The following is an 18,825-nucleotide window of genomic DNA, read 5'->3' on the forward strand; positions in this document are numbered from 1 at the left end:
TTGGGTGCAATTGTAAATTTTTCTCAATTTCTCTTTCTGCTGCTTGATTATTGGTGTATATACAAATGGAACAGATTTCTGTACATTGATTTTGTATCCTGCACCTTTACCTGAATTCTTTTATTGGATGTAGCAGTTCTTGGTGGAGTCTTTCAGGTTTTTTATATAGAGTATCATGTCATCTGCAAATAGTGAAAGTTTGACTTCTTCTTTTAGATGCCTTTTATTTATTTTTGTTGTGTGATTGCTGTGGCTAGGACTTCCAGTAATATGTTGAAGAGAAGTGGTGAGTCCTTGTCTTATTCCTGACCTTATGGGAAAAGCTCTCAGTTTTTCCCCATTAAGGATTTTTCATAAATGGCCTTTATTATGTTGAGGTATGTTCCTTCTTAACCTACTTTGTTGAGGATTTTTATCATGAAAGGATGTTGTGCTCTGTCAAATGCTTTTTTAGCGTCTATTGAAATGATGATATTATCCTTTCTCTAACTGATGTGATGTATCACATCAAATGATTTGTGAATATTGAACCACTCTTGCCACTTAGGAATAAATCCCATTTGATTGTGGTGGATTATTTTTTTAATGTATTGTTGGATTTGGTTTGCTAGTATTTTGTTGAGGATTTTTTCATACATGCTCATCAGGGATATTGGCATATAGTTCTCTTTTTTAGTGCTATTTTTATCTGGTTTTGGTATCAGGGTAATGTTGGCTTCATAGAATGAATTTGGAAATTTTTCTTCCTTTGCTATTTTTTGGAACAGTTTGAGAAAAATAGGTATTAACTCTTCTTTAAGTGTTTGGTAGAATTCACCTATGAATCTATCTGGTCCTAGACGTTTCTTTGTTGCGACTTTTTGAATACTGGTTTAATTTCTTTTCTGGTTGTTGGTCTATTCAAGTTTTCTACTTCTTCCTGCTTCAGTTTTGGTAGGTTATATGTGCCTAGAAATTTATCCATTTTTTTCTAGGTTGTCTGGTTTTTTTTAGCTTGTAAGTTTTCACAATCTCTTACAATTGTTTGTATATTTGTGGTGTTGGCTATTATTTTTCCTAGTAATTTTATTTATTTGAGTCCTCTGTCTCTCTGTATCTATCACTCCCCCCCCCCCCAGCGCTTTTTTAAAAAATGAGTCTGGCTAGAGGTTGATCATTTTTGTTAACCTTTTCAGAGAACCAGCTCCTGGTTTCATTGATCTGTTTTATTATGTTTTTTAGTTTCTTTGTCATTTATTTCTGATCTAATCTTTATTATTTCCTTCCTTTTCCTGGGTTTGGATTTTGTTTGTTATTGTTGTTGTTTTTCTAGCTCCTTTAGTTGTAAAGTGAGGTTGTTTATTTGAGATTTTCCTTATTTCTTGAGGTAGGACTACATTGTTATAAACTCACATCTCAGAATCACTTTTGCTGAATCCCAAAGATTTTGGACTGCTGTGTTTTCATTTTTATTTGTTTCCATGTAATTTTTAGCTTCTTTTTTTATTTCTTTGTCAACCTCTTCATTATTGAGTAGCATATTATTTAACCTCCATGCATTTATAATTTTTCCAGACTTTTTCTAGTGGTTAATTTTTATTTTTATTTATTTTTTTCTTTTTTAAATTTTATTATTTTTTTTCAGTGTTCCAAAATTCATTGTTTATGTACCACACCCAGTGCTTCATACGATACATGACTTCCTCCATAATACTCATCACCAGGCTCACCCCACCTCCCACACCCCCCCCCTTCCAAAACTCTGTTTCTCAGGGTTCACAGTCTCTCATGGTTTGTCTCCCCCTCCAATTTCCTCCATCTCCCTTCTTCTCCATCTCCCATTGTTTTCCATGTTATTCCTTATGCTCCACATGTAAGTGAAACCATATGATAATTGACTCTCTCTGCTTGACTTATTTCACTCAGCATAATCTCTTCCAGTCCCGTCCATGTTGATACAAAAGTTGGATGGAGGCATAATACTCCATTGTATATATGGACTATATCTTCTTTATCCATTCATCTATTGAAGGGCATCTTGGTTCTTTCCACAGTTTGGCAACTGTGCTATTGCTGCTATGAACATTGAGGTACAGGTGCCACTTCTTTTCACTACATCTGTATCTTTGGGGTATTTTTAGTTTCATGGCATCATGCTCAGAAAAGATGCATGGTATTACTTTGATATTTTTGAATACATTGACACTTGTTTTGTGGCCTAGTATGTCATCTCTTCTGGAGAATATTCTATGTGCCCTTGAAAAGAATGTTTATTCCACTGTTTTAGGAAGGAAAGTTCTGAATATATCTATTAAATCCATCTGGTCCAATGTGTCATTGCTACTTTTTCCTTATTGATTTATTGTCTAGATGATCTATTCACTGATATAAGTACAGTAAAGTTCCTTACTATTTCTATTAGTTCCTTTATGTTTGTCATTAACTATTTTAAGTATTTGGTGCTCTTGTGTTGAGTGCATAAATATTTACAGTTGTTACATCTTCTTTTTAAAAAATATTTTATTTATTTATTTGACACAGAGAGATCACAAGTAGGCAGAGAGATAGGCAGAGAGAGAGGGGGGAACCAGGCTCCCTGCTGAGCAGAGAGCCTGATGCTGGACTTGATCCCAGGACCCTGAGATCATGACCTGAGCCGAAGGCAGAGGCCCAGCCCACTGAGCCACCTAGGTGCCCTTGCTACATCTTCTTGTTGGATTGTCCCCTCTGTTACCATATAGCGTCCTTCTATGTCTCTTATTACAGTCTTTATTTTAAAATCTACTTTGTCCAATATATGTTTTAGTATGCCTGCTTTCTTTTGACATCCATTTGCATGACAAATGTTTCTTCATCCCCTCACTTTCAATCTCCCAGTGTCTTTTGGTCTGATAAGTCTCTTGTAGGCAGCATATAGATGGATCTTGTTTGTTTGTTTGTGTTTTTCATCTACTCTGTCACTGTATGTCTTTTGATTGGGATATTTAGTCCACTTACATTCAAAGTAATTATTACATTCATGTATCTGTCTTCATAAAAATAATCTTAAATTTCTCCTCAATAAAATGGATACACACATACACACGCAAAAGTAATTATTGATAGATATGTTTATATCTATTTATTTATATCATTGATATATTTTAATCATATTTTTTCTATGATAGATAGCTTATTGCCATCTTGTTAGTTTTTTATGATTGTTTTTGTAGTTTTTCTGTGATCTTTTTTTCTCTTTCTCTACTTCATGGTTTGCTGGCTTTATATACTTGAATTTCTGTCTCTTTATTTTTTGCATGTTTCTTATTGGTTTTTGATTTGTGGTAACTATTTGACTGGTATATCACATCTTCTGTATATAGCAGTGTGTACAGAGTTGATGGTTGAACCCATTCTTTACTCCTCTCCTCCCCACTTTTTAGGTATACGGCATTATATTTTACATCTTTTTATTTTGTGAATCCCTTGACTGATTTTTGCACATATACTTATTTTTATTGCCTTTGTGTTTCCTGCTTTTTACATGCTTACTTATTGTCTTTCGTTTCCATTTCAGGAGTTCCCTTTAACATTTCTTTGAGCTGGTTTAGTCATCATGTACACCTTTAGTTTTTATTTGAGAAACTCTTTATCTTTCCTTCTATCCTGAATGATAGCCTTGCATGATAGAGTATTCTTGGCTGCAAATTTTTCCTTTCAGCACTTTGAATATGTCTTGCCATTCCTTCTGGCCTTCAAACTTTCTAATGAAAAAATCCACTTATAGCATTATGGGGTTTGCCTTGTATGTAACTGTCTTCTTTTCTCTTTCTACTCTAAAAATTTTTTTCTTTATCACCACTTTTAGCCTTTTAAATTGCCCTGTGCCTTGGTTTGGACCTCCTTGGGTTGAATCTTTTAGAGCATCTCTGTCCTTCCTGGATGTAGGTATCTGTTTCCTTCCCCAGATTAGGGAAACTTTCAGCTATTATTTCTTCAAATACATTTTCTGCCCCCTTTCTCTCTCTTCTTCTGGGATTCCTGTAATATGAATGTTATTACACTTGATGGAGTCACTGAATTCCCTAAGTTTTTCTCATTTTGCATAATTCTTTTTTCTTTCATTGTTTAGTTTGATTATTTTCTGTTACTCTGTCTTCCAGGTCACTAATTGTTCCTCTGCTTCCTCTAACCTGCTATTGTTTTCTATTGAGTGTATTTTTAATTTCATTTATTGTGTTCTTCATCTCAGATTGGTTCTTTTTTAAGGGTCTTGTAGTTGTTCTCCACTCTTTTACTTCACTGAGTAACTTTATGATCATTACTTTAAATTCTCTTTTGGTCATATTCTTTATATCCATTTTGTTTAGGTCTCTTGCCGTGGTTTTTGCCCTATTCTTTCATCTTGGGTATATTCCTCTGTCTCCTCATTTTGTTTGGCTGTCCATGTCTCTTTCTGTGTGTAGGAAAGTCAGTTTTGTCTCCTGCTCCTGACAGTAATGGCCTTATGAAGAAGAGGTGCTGCAGTGCCCTGCAGTGCTGTGCTTCTGTTCCCCAGGACCTGGCACTTTAGGAGGTTTCTTCTATGTTTGTGGCATTTCATCTGCTAGTGTTTCCTGACCACTTTTTCCTTCAGTCTGGTCATCTGCAGAGGCTATCTTTGCCTGTTGTGGGCAGTGTTTGATCCCTGGCTGGGGAGGTGTGTGTGGTTTGAACAAGGGGCTTGCTGGGCTGCTTGTGAAATGAGAGCAGCCAGGACTGGGGCTGTGTGGACTGGACAGGAGTTTTAACATGGTGCACCTCAGACTTCTATGGGGCCTACTGCCACCTCTGCCACCCCTAGACAAAGGCCCCACAAAACGCAGGGGTGGGGAGAGACAGTTTTGGCCAGGTTTATGTGGGTCTTCTGGGGGAAGGGTCCTGCAGCTCTGACTGAGGCAACAGTGACTGGAAAGCATGGATCTGCCAAAGAGGGGATGGAGGTTGGTATAAGCCAGTTAGGTAGTAAGTACCTGCACAGTGCTGGTTCCTGTAGGTGGCCAGGTGTTTATGCTGAGGGGCAGGGGTGGGAAGTAGCACCTGCTAACTCCTGTGTTCCTGCAGGTTCTCCCTGGGATCCCTGCCTCTGGGAATATGCTCTTAGATGAAAACATGTCTCTATCTCCTGTATGCCTCAGGCATTTTTCAAACTGCTGTTTTTATCCTGGGTCTCCAAGGGCTGTTTGTCATCCTGCCTCCTTTCAGAGCCCACCCCTCTGGTTTTTAAAATTCTAGACTTTAGGACCTGCTGGTTGTAAGGAATGATGAAATTTGGCTGCTCTTGCTTCCAAAGTCAAATGTTATGGTGATTTTTCTTCACAGTGTGGGCTCCCAGTGTACTAGTCTGTTTATCTCTCCTCTCCCTGCCCCTGGCTCTCTCCTGGCTGTAGACATCTGGGGCTCTTTTAACTCCCCAGAGTGTCTCCACCCTTCCTTCCCCCTTCCATGTGGCCTGTTTCTACCTTTAGCTGTGGAGTTTGCTCTGCCAGTCTTCAGGTTGTATTCTGGGTAATTTATGCTGACGTGAGTGTTATTTAGTTGTTTCTATGGGATGAGGTGAGCTTCGAGTCCTCCTACTCTGCCATCTTCTCAGGCTTCCTCTAGAACATGTAGTTTTTATTCTTCAGGTCTTATAATATTTTGTTAAATTTATCTCTAAGTATTTCATATTTTTAGAGCTATTGTAAATGATAATTTTTTATTACTTTTAAATTGATTGTTGCTAGCATATAGAAATGCAGTTTGTTTTTGTGTTTTGACCTTGTATACTACGACATTATTGAACTTAGTCATCAGTTCTGGTGGCTATTTTTAAGATTTTTTTTGGATTGTCTATATACCTAATCATCTATGAATTACCTTATATGTCTTCATTTTTAACATTTATGCCTTTATTTTATTGCCTATTTCACTGGCTAGGATCTCTAAAACAATGTTGACTGAAAGTGGTAAGAGAAAATATTCTTTATTTTGTCCTGATCATAGGAGGAAAGGATTTGATATTTCATCATTTATTGTGGCATTATCTGTAGATTGTTTCATAGATGCCCCTATCAGATTGAGAACATTTCTTTCTATTTCTAGTTTTAAGAAAGTTTTATTTTTAAATCATGAGTAGATAGTGAATTTCAACAAATGCTTCTGGTATTTTCATCTTTTGAGATGATTACATAATTTCCTCCTTTATCTTTTCTGTGGTAAATTATAGTTATTTTTTCTACCAACAGTAATCTAGTCTTATTTTCCTAAGATAAATCTCACTTCATCATGATTTATTATCTTATGTCTTATTGCGTATTTTTAAATGAACATTTCATATTTCCCTCAACTATGATTCAAGGCAATAAACCATAGTAATATTAGCAATACTTGTAGTATATTCACCAGTGAAAATGAGATATTTAATATCTTATTGTAGTTACAAATATCTTCATTATTGTTTATACTCATATTGCATTGATATTATAGCTGGTGGTTATTAGGCCTTCTGCTATGTCACATTACTTAAATTAGTTAAAAAAGAAGTACCTTTTATTGCAATATAATAAATATTTTTATATTTGATAACTGAACTTCAAAATTTATTTTTTGTAATACTCTGTATTTTATCTTATACATTTATAAGAACTAAATAGAACTAAAAATGTCAAAGTCTCTATCTTAAAACATTTGGGACTAGATGGGATCACCTAGGGAGTTTACAGAGAGGATTAGAGAGTGGAGGACAGAATCCTATGCCATGGAAATAAAATTTCAAAATTATGTATTTGCCTTGCCTTCAACATTTGGTATAGTTTTCTTCCTTTTAGATTTTTTTATTGTGGTAAAATACATACACCATAAAATTTATCATTTTAATGATTTTAAGTGTATGTTTAATGGTATTAAGTGCATTTATGTCGATGTGCAAACATCACACGATTCATTTCCAGAGCTCTTTTCAACTTCAACTGAGACTGTATACTTATTCCTCCCTTCTTCAGCCCCCAGCGTAGCTTTCAAGTAATTATTCCTAAAAATAAACAAGATAAATTGGTACAAAGATCACGTAATCAAATAACCAAAAATTGTCCATTTTTTAGTCTTGTCCTGTGGACATCTGGCTATGTTACTTTGTTATATTTGGATTTGAAGGTTGGATCCTAACTCTTTTCAGTTCCTATATTTGCTTTCTCTTCTAGATTCAAGTTGCCTATGAATTGTTGTTGTTAGTGGCAATAGTCGTGGTGGTTGATGTGTATATTTTGGTCATCTATACATTGGTAACTTGGGCTGAAGAAATGCCCAGGGAGTGTTCCCTGAGATCCTTTGTAGTAAGAATCACACAAGCTTGAGGTCCTCAGTAAAGCCAATACTCATAAGTTGGTTTTGGAAGGAATGCCTCAAGGATTGCTGGTCTCCCAGCAGATATCACAAACTCTAATGAAAGAAGAAACATCAGCTTGCTTGAAGGCAGTATAATCATTTTATTCTTTTCATGTCCCTGGAGGCGCTTTGCACAATGCCTGGCCTATGCTTGATGTTCAGAAGCATGTTAAGTCAAAATGAATTAAACACACTCTAGGGACAATAGCTGTTAGCTCTTTGGAAAAGCATGGTAACTTTCTCAGATTTGTTTTGTATTTCCTTATAGCAATAGTACTCAAAACTCTTAAAACAAGAGGATTTGTATACTAGTCCCTAGAAATAACAAGAGAACAGTGAAATTGCATTTCACTCTTTAGCCAGTATTGAATGAAGAAGAATATCAAGGAAGAAGTGAATGCTGGTAGAGTTTAAATTGGTAGGTCAAAAAGATGAAAAAATATAGGAAACTAGTAGGATTAGACAAGTTGCTAAGAACATATCCTCTAATTGTTCTTATTCAGACGATGATAAATATGTTGCAGGGGCAGGGCCTTAGCCCTAGAGCCAGCCACTAGAAATCTCCTTCAAAGTAAGATGCTGAAGCATTAATCAATCTCCTTCAAGTGGGCCTCCTTAATCTTATTTTTAAGGTTATGAGACCTTCTGAAATAACCTGCTGTTTTCCAGATTTGCCATGTTTTTGACACTGTTCCCACATATTCTGTTTTAAAACTTTAGGGGTGCCTGGGTGGCTCAGTGTGTTAAAGCCTCTGCCTTTGGATCGGGTCATGATCCCAGGGTCCTCGGATCAAGCCCCACATCAGGCTCTCTGCACAGAAGGGAGCCTGCTCCCTCCCCCCGCCCACCCTGTCTGCCTCTCTGCCTACTTGTGATCTCTGTCTGTCAAATAAATAATTAGAATCTTATAAAAACAAACAAACAAACTTTAATTGGTATATTTAGAAATCTTTACCCAGCCATTAGTGAGTATGTATGGTCGATTTTTGTTATTGGTGGTAGTTATGGTCTATGACATCACAGCAGCACTTTTTCTCTTCTACCATTTTTTTAAAAAGTTACTGAAATATAATTGACCACAGTGTTGTATTAGTTTCAGGTATGCAACATATTGATTTGACAATTCTGTACGTTATTCAGTGATCACCACTGTAAGTTTTGTCATCATCTGTCACCATAAAATGTTATTAAAATATTATTGATCATATTCCCGATGCTGTATTTTCACCTCTGTGATTTATTTATGTTATAACTGGAAGTTTGTATCTATTAATCTCCTTTATCTATTTTGTCTCCCACTCTCTGCCTCCACTCAAAAACATGTAGTGAATACCGAATCATTGGTTCAGGGAGAAATATAAGGATAAGTTCCTGTAAGCTTCCGATCATGATATTTTTATCAACTGATCAACAGTATGTAAGCTCATTTTATGTGTATTCTGTTTAAATTCACCTTATTCAATATAAACGGTTGATTCATTAACACTGGGCTTAGTGCCAAAAGCACTATAACTCATATTTGAGTTACACTCTGGCACACAAGAGAGCACTTGGGGGCACTATGGTTGGAAGCCATTTTAGATAGAAAAACCACCATCAGAAAGCACAAAATTGCAAAAATGCAACACGAAATAGATTCTAAAAAAGATATCTATGTAGTATATGAGAGCTGAAACAAAAAGGCTGGCTATCAACTTGTTCAACCTCAATTGCGAATGTGCACATTGGGCAGTTCAGAGTTTTCACTGCTATGTGAGTGTCCACAAATGACTGCAAAAGCACCATGAGTATTGATTTTGGCATTTCAAATAAATTTTAGTGAGTAGGTGAATTCACAGATATGAAATCTACAAATAATGAGGATCAACTAAGTTTTTCTGAAGCACACAAGAAGAATTTACAAATATTGAGCACATTCTAGGCAGAAGAAACCAACCTTCAACTATCAAGGGATCAGGATCCTACAGATTATACCATATGTCTACACCATAATTGAAGTATAAACTAATCTTTCCCTCCAAAAAACTTAAAAAATACTTAGAACTAAATAGTGATAAAATAATATGATTCAAAATGTGTGATATAGCTAAAAGAGTGGATATTAAGAATTTTGTAGCTTTGAATGTTTTTATCAAAAAAGGAGAAAGAGTGAAATTTAATGAGCTAATGGTAAAACTGAAGTTAGAAAAGGAACAATAGAACCAATCTAAGAAAATAAAAGTAATGAGATAATAAAAGCAGAAAGTAGAAAACAGAAAATAAAAATGCCATTATTTAGATCAATGTTGCCAAAAATTAACAGACACACCTTTGTGAAACTGATCATGAAAAAAGGTAAAAGAAACTCGTAGGAATGAAAAGTATTCATAATACATTACTGCAGAGTTAGCTAGAGAATAATATCTTTACATTTTGCCCATAAAATTTAAACATATACAAAATGAACATATTCCTCAAGGAGAAATAGAAAACTTAAAAAGTCCTATAATTAAAAAAAAAACCTCCATCAGTAATTGACTTTCTTCCTAGAATAAAAAGAGTTTGAAATGATTTTATAGGTGATTTCCACCAAACTCTAAGGAACAGATCATTTCAGTCTTATAGAAAATCTTCCAAACAGTGGTGAAAAAAACACCAGAAAAAATTTCCCAACTCATTTTATAATGTTAAATAACCTTTATGATCATAATAACCAACTCTGGACAAAGAGAATAAATTAAATAAAAGACTATTAAATAAATTGAATAAATAAAATACTAATCCACTTTCTTTCCCCTCTAGAAAATTAGAATTCTGTTTACCTTTACTTCTTATATCTGCTAAGACCCCTTCTTTACTTTAGAGTTCACTAGTATTGATATAGTGATTTTTGCCTGCAAGATTTCTGAGTTCCTTGGTTTTAATCCACTGGGGAACTTGAACTCACTGGGAGTGGCAGATGATTCCTTGCAATCTCTATATCTACCTCACCCATTTTATTCTATCCTTTTCAACATGGAGATAATTTTCCATGAAAAGGCAGAAGTAAAACAGAAATTGCACACTATTTCTCCTTTGTTATTCATTAACATTACACCATCATTCTTAAGTTAATGCCTGAAATTATTATTATTATTAATAACCCATAACTTAATAAATTCCAAAGTGTGATCACATACTTGGCATGGAATAGTTATTGCAATTTAGCAAAGAAATATCCTGGATAAAACTTGAACCAAAACCAAATAGGACAGATGGTTTCACTCATTTATTCAACAACTATTTATTGATTATCTGTTATATGTCAGGAATTATGCTAGGCGCTATGGACAAAAAGTTGTATGGTTCTGACCTAGAAGAGCTCACAATTTAGGAGGTGGGAAGGGGGTGGGACAAGGAGTTGGAGAGGTGGGATAATCATTAGGCATTTTAATACCAGAACAGAAAGTGGTGATTGTCAGGAGGCAGAATGAATCATAAAATAAGGACTTACTTTCCTTCAATGTGGACCAGGGAGTAGTATACAGAGAATATATCTCAATTTTAACAAAACTCCCTGTTTTTTTCTTACCTAACACAGCTCCTCAGTTAAATATTCTGGTGAGCAAAACTGAAAAACATGGACTGACTGATAGCACAATGAGGTAAAATTTAGAGTTCGTTCCATTTCAAAAGGGTATTTAATAACTAGGTATTAACATGAAATGGTGTCTTTCATGGTGCTGTGGGATCCTGTTCATGACTGTCCTCTTCAGTACACCTAGAGAAGATGTGGAAGGCATGCTCATTGAATCTACAGAAGATGCCAACCTTGCTGGGGGGAGCTAGGGTGAGCAAGGACACTTAGATTTAAAGCCATCCTAAAAAGTTAAAACAATGTGCTTAAAGCAGATGAAGTATTATGCAGAAAAAACACATAAAAATTTGATTGCATGTTATAGGAAGAAGAAGACTTGAATAAAGAGTAGTTCCTAGGACAAAATCTGGAAGTTTTAGTTGACCAGAATCTCAGTTTTAGCCAGTAGTTTGATATAGCTAGTAAAATGTGCATGCATTCTTATGCTATGCTGGAAAAGTATACCGTGAAGATATGCTTGTATATACTGCTAATTTAGCTAACACCATGCTATATTAAAATGATTTGTTTAGTGTTTTTCCCACTAGATTGTGAAATATTTGAACATAGGGATTGTAAATTGTTTATTTATATATTCCCAGGATTTAGCTCAATTCTTGGAATATAGCGAATGTTCAGGAAATAGCTGTTGAATGACTAATGAATAATTATGTGTAGAGGCTTCCCTGAGCATTTTAATGTAATTAACTCATTTTATCTTCCCAATACACCTATTGAAGAAAGTTGTCTTATTATTTCCATTTTGTAGACGAGGAACCTGAGGCCTCAGTATGTGGTTTATGAAAAATAGCAGCCATGGAAAAGCAATACACAAAGTCTTTCAAAATCCCAGTATAGAAAGTAATTCCAAAATTTCTTTTCAAGAAACAACTTGTTCACGGTCACATGCCTGTGAGTGGTAGAGCTGAGGGTTATGTAGTGTCTACATAATGGTATGCTATTCGACTGCATAGCTTAGAGCATAGTAAGGTCCAAGGGTTTATGTAGATACTTGTCCTTCTTCCCTTCTTCTTTCATTCCCTCCCTTTCCTTACCCTCTTATGAAAAAAAAAAAAAAGGATTTAAAGTGGCTTATAAAAATAAATGTAACAAAATGGAAAAAAAAAAAAAGGAGAAATTCCAGCTAAGAGAAAAGAAGGGTAGGTAAATAAGTTGGAGCCATGGTAAGGGTAGGACACAAAACACATATAATGAGGTCCTATCTCCATGAACTTTGTGACTATCTTTATAGCTCCCTTCTTTTACCTTCTGTTGCATTTCTTGTCTACATGATGCATTTGGCACTTAATCATGGACTTCTAGCAATTGTATGAGTACAACTTTTACTCCTCAGTAAGATTGTATACATCTAGAGGTAAGGACCTGGTCATATTATCTTTAATATTCATTTGGCCCCTATATAATGCTAGATTCATAGTAGATTCTGTATAAGTAAACTCTGCGTTGAAAGAATTTTCCATTGTTGGGATTAATACCTACTTCTGAACTTTTCTCAAATCCTTTCTTCCTTTCTTTCTCTTTTTCTTTCTGGAACCCCAGGCAGAATTAACCGTTCTTCCTCAGTGTTCCTGCAAAAGGCAATTTTCTTTATATATCTACTCTAAAATTTTGATTTACTATTTATATGTTGCCAACTGTAGATTGTGATCTATTTCTGGACATCACTTATGCTCATTTTCCACTCTGAAGTCAATTACTTGTAAGTATTAAGATTCAGTAAATAAATATGGGGAGGAAGGAAGGAAGAGAGGAAAAGAGGAAGGGTTTTTTTGTTTGTTTGTTTTTTTCCTCTCCCTTTTGTCCATTTGACTGCTTGCTGGTTATTACCAGAAACACAGTAGGAGAAAAGACTTAGGTGACAAAACTTCATCTTGAAAGAGTCTTACTTGTGGAGAAAGTAGTTGAAATTACTTGCCATAATGAGATTTAGGAATTTGTCTTTTGCTTTTCCATGCTTCCTTTCTATGAATAAAGAACCTAATAGTTATGAGTCTGAAACCATACTATTTGGATTCAGATGCTAGCACTACTACTGCTTAGCTGTATGACCTTGGGAAAGGAATTTATTTCTCTGTTTCCCAGCCTCATCACGTGTAGAATGGGTTTAATAAAAATACCTACCTCATAGTGTTGTAGTTTGAATTGACTGAATTTGTATAGCTAGAAATAATTTAGAGTGGTGCCAGTATATATATATACTATATATAATATATATATACTGTATATAATATATATATATATAATATATATAATATATATATATAGTACTAAGGAAATGTTTGCTATTATTATGATCTCTGCTTTTGTAAGACTGTATTTCTTGTCTGGTATTGCAAAGTTTGGAGTACCAGCTACTACTAAAGCATCAGTGGCCTTTTAGTAGTGGACACACTCCAGGACTCATGCTTAGCCAGGGCACTCTATTCCCCAGAACAATGCTGGCTACAAAAGCAATGCTCACAGAAGATAATGAAGTACCATATGATTGCAAAGTCAAGAATGTGTAACCCCCAGAAACACTCGAAGAAACTTGGTTTAGATTTTTCCTATGCTCAAGGGCATAATTGATATGTAGCAGGCAAAGGTCCAACTAATGCGTGGCCCCAGATATAGAGAGGAGATCCTGGGGATGAGAGGATGGTCCCACCAAACACCCTGACTCAGCTGTGACATTGCTGACAGCTGGACTTAGGAACTGAATCCAGGATATGAATCCAAGTTTACAAATTCCTTAAATTAAAAGACATGGAACAGAGGCAACTGAAGCTGGCGGCATTTTTATTCTTAGAACAATAGCTTTACATGGCATAGTCTTTTGAGGTCTGCAAAATCAAACATTATCTCATTAATTCACCTGTGAGAAATAAAGGGCAGATATCTTTACTAAAAATGTGTAATATAAAAATAAGTATTAAGGGGAAGATACAAATTCACTTATTACTTTCAAAGTCATTTCTAATCTTTCTTTTCCTATCCATTGGAGTACAGTTTTCTTAAAGAGAGAACACCCTGGGTCCAGAAGTAGAGAAACAAATTTGAGCAAATGGAATTACTGAAAAGATCTTCTTGGAGTGTCATCTAGGAAAGAAGAGCATTAGTGGTATCAGAAACATGGCTCAAATGTTTGAATTTGACTATATACACTCAGCCTAGCCAGAAGGTCATGAGAGACACAACTCTTCCAATCCTATGGTTTGCTGCTTCAACTTTACCTAAACTCTGATTAAAATCTACTCCATGCTGTGAAGTGTGTAAACCTGGTGATTCACAGACCTGTACCCCTGGGGATAAAAATATATGTTTATAAAAAATAAAAAATTAAAAAAAAAATCTACTCCAGATTGCCATTTGCCCAAGCTGTCCAGCTTTGCTCAATCTAGATACTCCCAGTAGGAAGTGGTAGCTGATGGGCAAATAGGGCAGTTAAATTCAGTTCAACATTTATTTATCGAGCCCCTAATAATACAAATTACATGAATGTGCTAATCTATGTGAATGAACTATGTTCGGGAAATACAAAGACATTAAGGTATTCCTGCCTTCAAAGAGCTCACAATTTAATGAGACACACTTACATAAAACTATGTATAAGGGCTAGGCTATGGGGTATCTAATAGGAGACATTAAAAAAATGGATTATGAGGGCACAGAAGAAAGTGTTTATTTTTGGTGAGACAAGACAAATGCCCTGACATATAGTATCTCATTTAATCCCGTGAAGTCGTCAACATGGAAACTGATTATCCTCATTTGAGAGATGGAGTAAGTAACGGAGCCTGGACAAGTTGCCCAAAAAGTTACACAGGAAATAAGTGAGCACTTAGACTGGAAGTCATGTCTTCAGGAGCTGACACTTGTATTATGTTCAGCATGTTTTGCTGATGATACTAATCTGACTGGGGACTTGTAAGCTCCTGTTGTAGGGCTCCTGAAACCCCCCTGTTCCATGGGAAGCCAACGTCCAGTTCTCAGACGGGTCAGGCCTACCCTGATGTTACTTATTATGGTGGGAATTGCGACATCTCGGTGGACTCCTACAGCTGATTAGTAAGGCCATAGAAGGGAACGATACATCTGTAATTGGAACACACTTGATAAGAAAGAGGCATAGAATCCCAGGAATCAGTCCAGGAGTGGGTTCTATTTCTTGCTCTCGAGTAGCGTTTCTATATCTGCAAGTGCTGGGGAGACCCCCAGCACCGCGGCAGCCTGAGAAATGCTTCTCTCAGTGAGAACAAAGGAGTGCCGCTGAACTGTGTGCCTGTTCCAGAACCATCATTCTGCACACTCTTTATTTGCAACACTCACCTTGGGAAGCTAATGCTTCTAAGTGATGCCTAGGCAGGCTGCCAGTTGTTTTTGCTGATCATTAATGTGTGCTTCTGATCTGGTTACCATGGTTACAGGAAACTCCAGAGTTAGCTTTCACTCAAATCAGGAGACCCATCTTTTATCCATGGTGAATGCTGCACTCTGATCTAGCATTCCAGTCCGGTTCCATCTGTGCAGGGGCCCACTTCCCTGTGCATTGTAGTGTACAAGAGCAGGGCTTTTCAGTAAGGGAGCCTTTTTTTTTTTTTTTATGTTCTATAGTATGCTTTTGTAATTAAATAAAACGCTACTACCTGGAAGGAAAGCAGAATATTTACTCCTCATAGGAGCTGAGGATCTGCCTCAGCTAAGGGCTATTTGCCTCAAATGAGCACATTATCTCCATGGGGAGAATTAGTTTTCTTTGCATTTCTCCTCCCAAATAATCAGAATTCAACAGAATTACTCTTCTTCATCACTATATAGTGGGGGATCCCAAATGTCATGATTGGTCTTAACTTTGTCTGTGATTCCCTAAGGCAGAATCACCACAAGCCTGTGAAATTACTTCCCATGTTAGCAGGTTGACCTTTGGAATGGCTAGTCTACAGAAAAGTGCCTGGAGGATCCTTAGCCCATTCTCCTGTTCTGTTGCCCAACTGCCTCTGCCTGTAATAAATTAGACATTCAGAGGGCACCAGCTAAGATGCATGAACTTTAGAACAGGCATACGCTTCACGCATCTAGAATCAGCTACCCCCTTTGCCCCCCTCTGTTTGAGCTACTCAGACAGGAAGTTGGAGGTTGTTGGTAGAGCCACTAATGTACTCCCTGCCACCTTTCAAATATGCCCTTGGCATTAATTTTTCAGTGATTTCATCTGCACACACGTGTTGGGCAGGGCAGGTGAAGGAGCCACTTAGAATGGTTGGTCCTAGCCCTTACCACCGACCTTTTGGCTACAAAAGATAGCAAAATCTTTCTCATTGTACATATTATTTTGATTCATCACTGTTTGCAGTGGCTTCATTTTGTTCTTTCTGGAAAGGATTACAGAGAATTCTTTTACTCTGGGTCTTTAAAATAGGAAACCTTTATTCGGCTCCCCTAAAACCCAGGCAGCAGGCAGTTCTGGCAGTCCCCCAGAGCAAATAATGACTCGGTATTTCAATATTCATTCTGAGCACTGTCTATTCCCCTGAGCAGCCAGGCACATGGCCCTCTGGAAATCAAACAGCAATAAAATCCAGTTTGAGCTGGTCAAAGTTAAGACATTTCAGGGAATTTGGGTTTGTTTTTTCTACAAGCATAAATCTGACCACACCGCTGTCTCTATCTTCTCCTCAAGGACAACAAGTAAAGTTGCATATTCAGAAAGGGATCTGACTTAAGAAAAAGGGTTCAAATTAACTGTCTGCTTGCTTAACAACCATAGCCAGAGTCACAGTAAGGATACCTAATCAATTCTTATTTGCCTGCAGCTTGACTTCAGTTGGGGAAAGTTTTAATTTAGTGCTTATGTGGGTGGGCATGTGCAAATTTGCAGAATAACTCGCATTAACTGTTTATTTACTTGTCCTTTGGAATTTGGCTTGCAGCCTGGCAGCCAGTCACTAGCCAATACTTAGCAAAAGTAGGGAATAAGGAAAGTTTATTTTAGACTACCCTACTGCCTCATTCTCCTCCTTCTTTCCACATCTGTGGCATCCCCTCCCTCAGATGCCTGAGCTATTATGTTCTCTCCACACCTCTCCCCTCCCCCCTGCCAAAAAATTTGCTTTGGAAAGAATCTGAATAACTCATTTGTTCTAAGTTATGAGACATCCTCTCAGTGGGACAATAATGTATTTATTATTCAGCAATATTAGAAAATGAGGCATAAATAGAATATGTACCTAAATAAAATTTCCAGATAAATGAAAATTATATGTTTAAGTGCCAATTAAAAAAAATGAATTGCCTTGGGTGGAAGCATTTAAAAATGCATTACGTGTATCCCTGCCTTCATATGCTGAAGGCGTTACAAATAATTGACTAATTGTGCAGCATTTTACACCTTACATAGTGCTTTCAAATACTTTTTCTCATTGATTTTTAGAATTTTTAAAGGAAGACATTGAGCTCATGTTTGTAGTGTGGCAGTCATTGTCTCAAGCACAAGTTACTATACTGTAATTCATACTACAGTGTGATACAATGATGCCTTTCATGCCCATTTACGAGTGTACATCAAGTGCCCCTTCTTAAGGTCTTCATTTGTCTGCAACCCTTTCTGGGTCTTTGTGCCTCCCACCTCTGCAGACACAGCTCCTATTTCTCACTGCTGGAGAAGCTGTATCCAGCAGTTTGAACCATCCAATCTGGTTTACTGTTCTTCCTTTAGCTAACTGCTTCTAACCTCTCGTGGGCTGGAAAACCAGATGATTAGCCTTTTAGAATAGTGTATTCTTTATAGATTCTGGACAAGTAAGACACTCGACAGACAATCCATTCTTTTATGTCATTTTTGCTTTCAGAATGACTTTATTTCTGAGATAGAAAGCTTTAAAATTCTCCTGTCTTACCACATTTTCTGAGACTACAACCCTACTCTGCTTATTCAGATTGGATTTCACTGTGAGCCAAGTCTAGGACGCTTTCCTTAGGATCCCCACGTTTCTTCACTTCTGAGGAAGTCTGGTGATCAGTTTCCTCCCATCCTACCCTTAGGCTGCTGAACATTCCCAGAGGAATTCAGGAAAACAAGTTGGATAGCACATTATGATTTTTAAAAATTATTATTTATTTTAGAGAGACAGAAAGAGTGGGAGAGAGAGCGTGGAGGGGCAGAGGAAGAGGGAGAGAGTCTTCAAGCAGATTCCCCGCTGAGCACAGCATCTGACTTGGGGCTTGATGCCACGACCCTGAGATCATGACCTGATCCTAAACCAGTAGTTAGTCACTCACCTGGTTGAGCCACCCAGGCACCCTACATATTATAATTTTAAAACTTTGTAAAAGTAATACATTATTTATAGAAATTTATAAGATGGATTTTGAAATGGTCCCTTCCTCAGTAAAGGAGATAAGTCACTAACCACCCACAATCTTGTTCTCTAACTCAAGCTCTGTCTGGCAGTTTGGTGTGTTTCTCTCTAGCCCTTTTTCTGGGCGTGTATGCACAAATGAGTTTGTGGGCATGTAGATCATACTTTTAATTTCACATTCTTAGTACACTTCTGCTTATATCATTGGCATGTTCCGTTGTTACTGTATACTTTTTGCAGCCATAATATTTAATGATCATGGAATATTGTGTGAAATAATTGTATCATAAATATTTTCAATTTTTTAAATATTTATTTAATTTTTTGAGAGAGAGAAGGAGAGTGTGGGGCAGAGGGGCAGAGGGAAAGAGAGAGTCTTAGACTCCATGCTGAATGCAGATCCTGATTCAGGGTTCAATCTTACAACCTTGAGATCTCAACCTGAGATGAAACCAAAAGTCCGATATTTAACTGACTGTGTCACACCAGCACCCCACAGATTTTCAGTGT

Source organism: Mustela putorius, unplaced genomic scaffold (assembly GCF_011764305.1).
Source record: "Mustela putorius furo isolate JIRA1106 unplaced genomic scaffold, ASM1176430v1.1 tig00000198_pilon_pilon_pilon, whole genome shotgun sequence".
Classification (NCBI taxonomy): domain Eukaryota; kingdom Metazoa; phylum Chordata; class Mammalia; order Carnivora; family Mustelidae; genus Mustela; species Mustela putorius.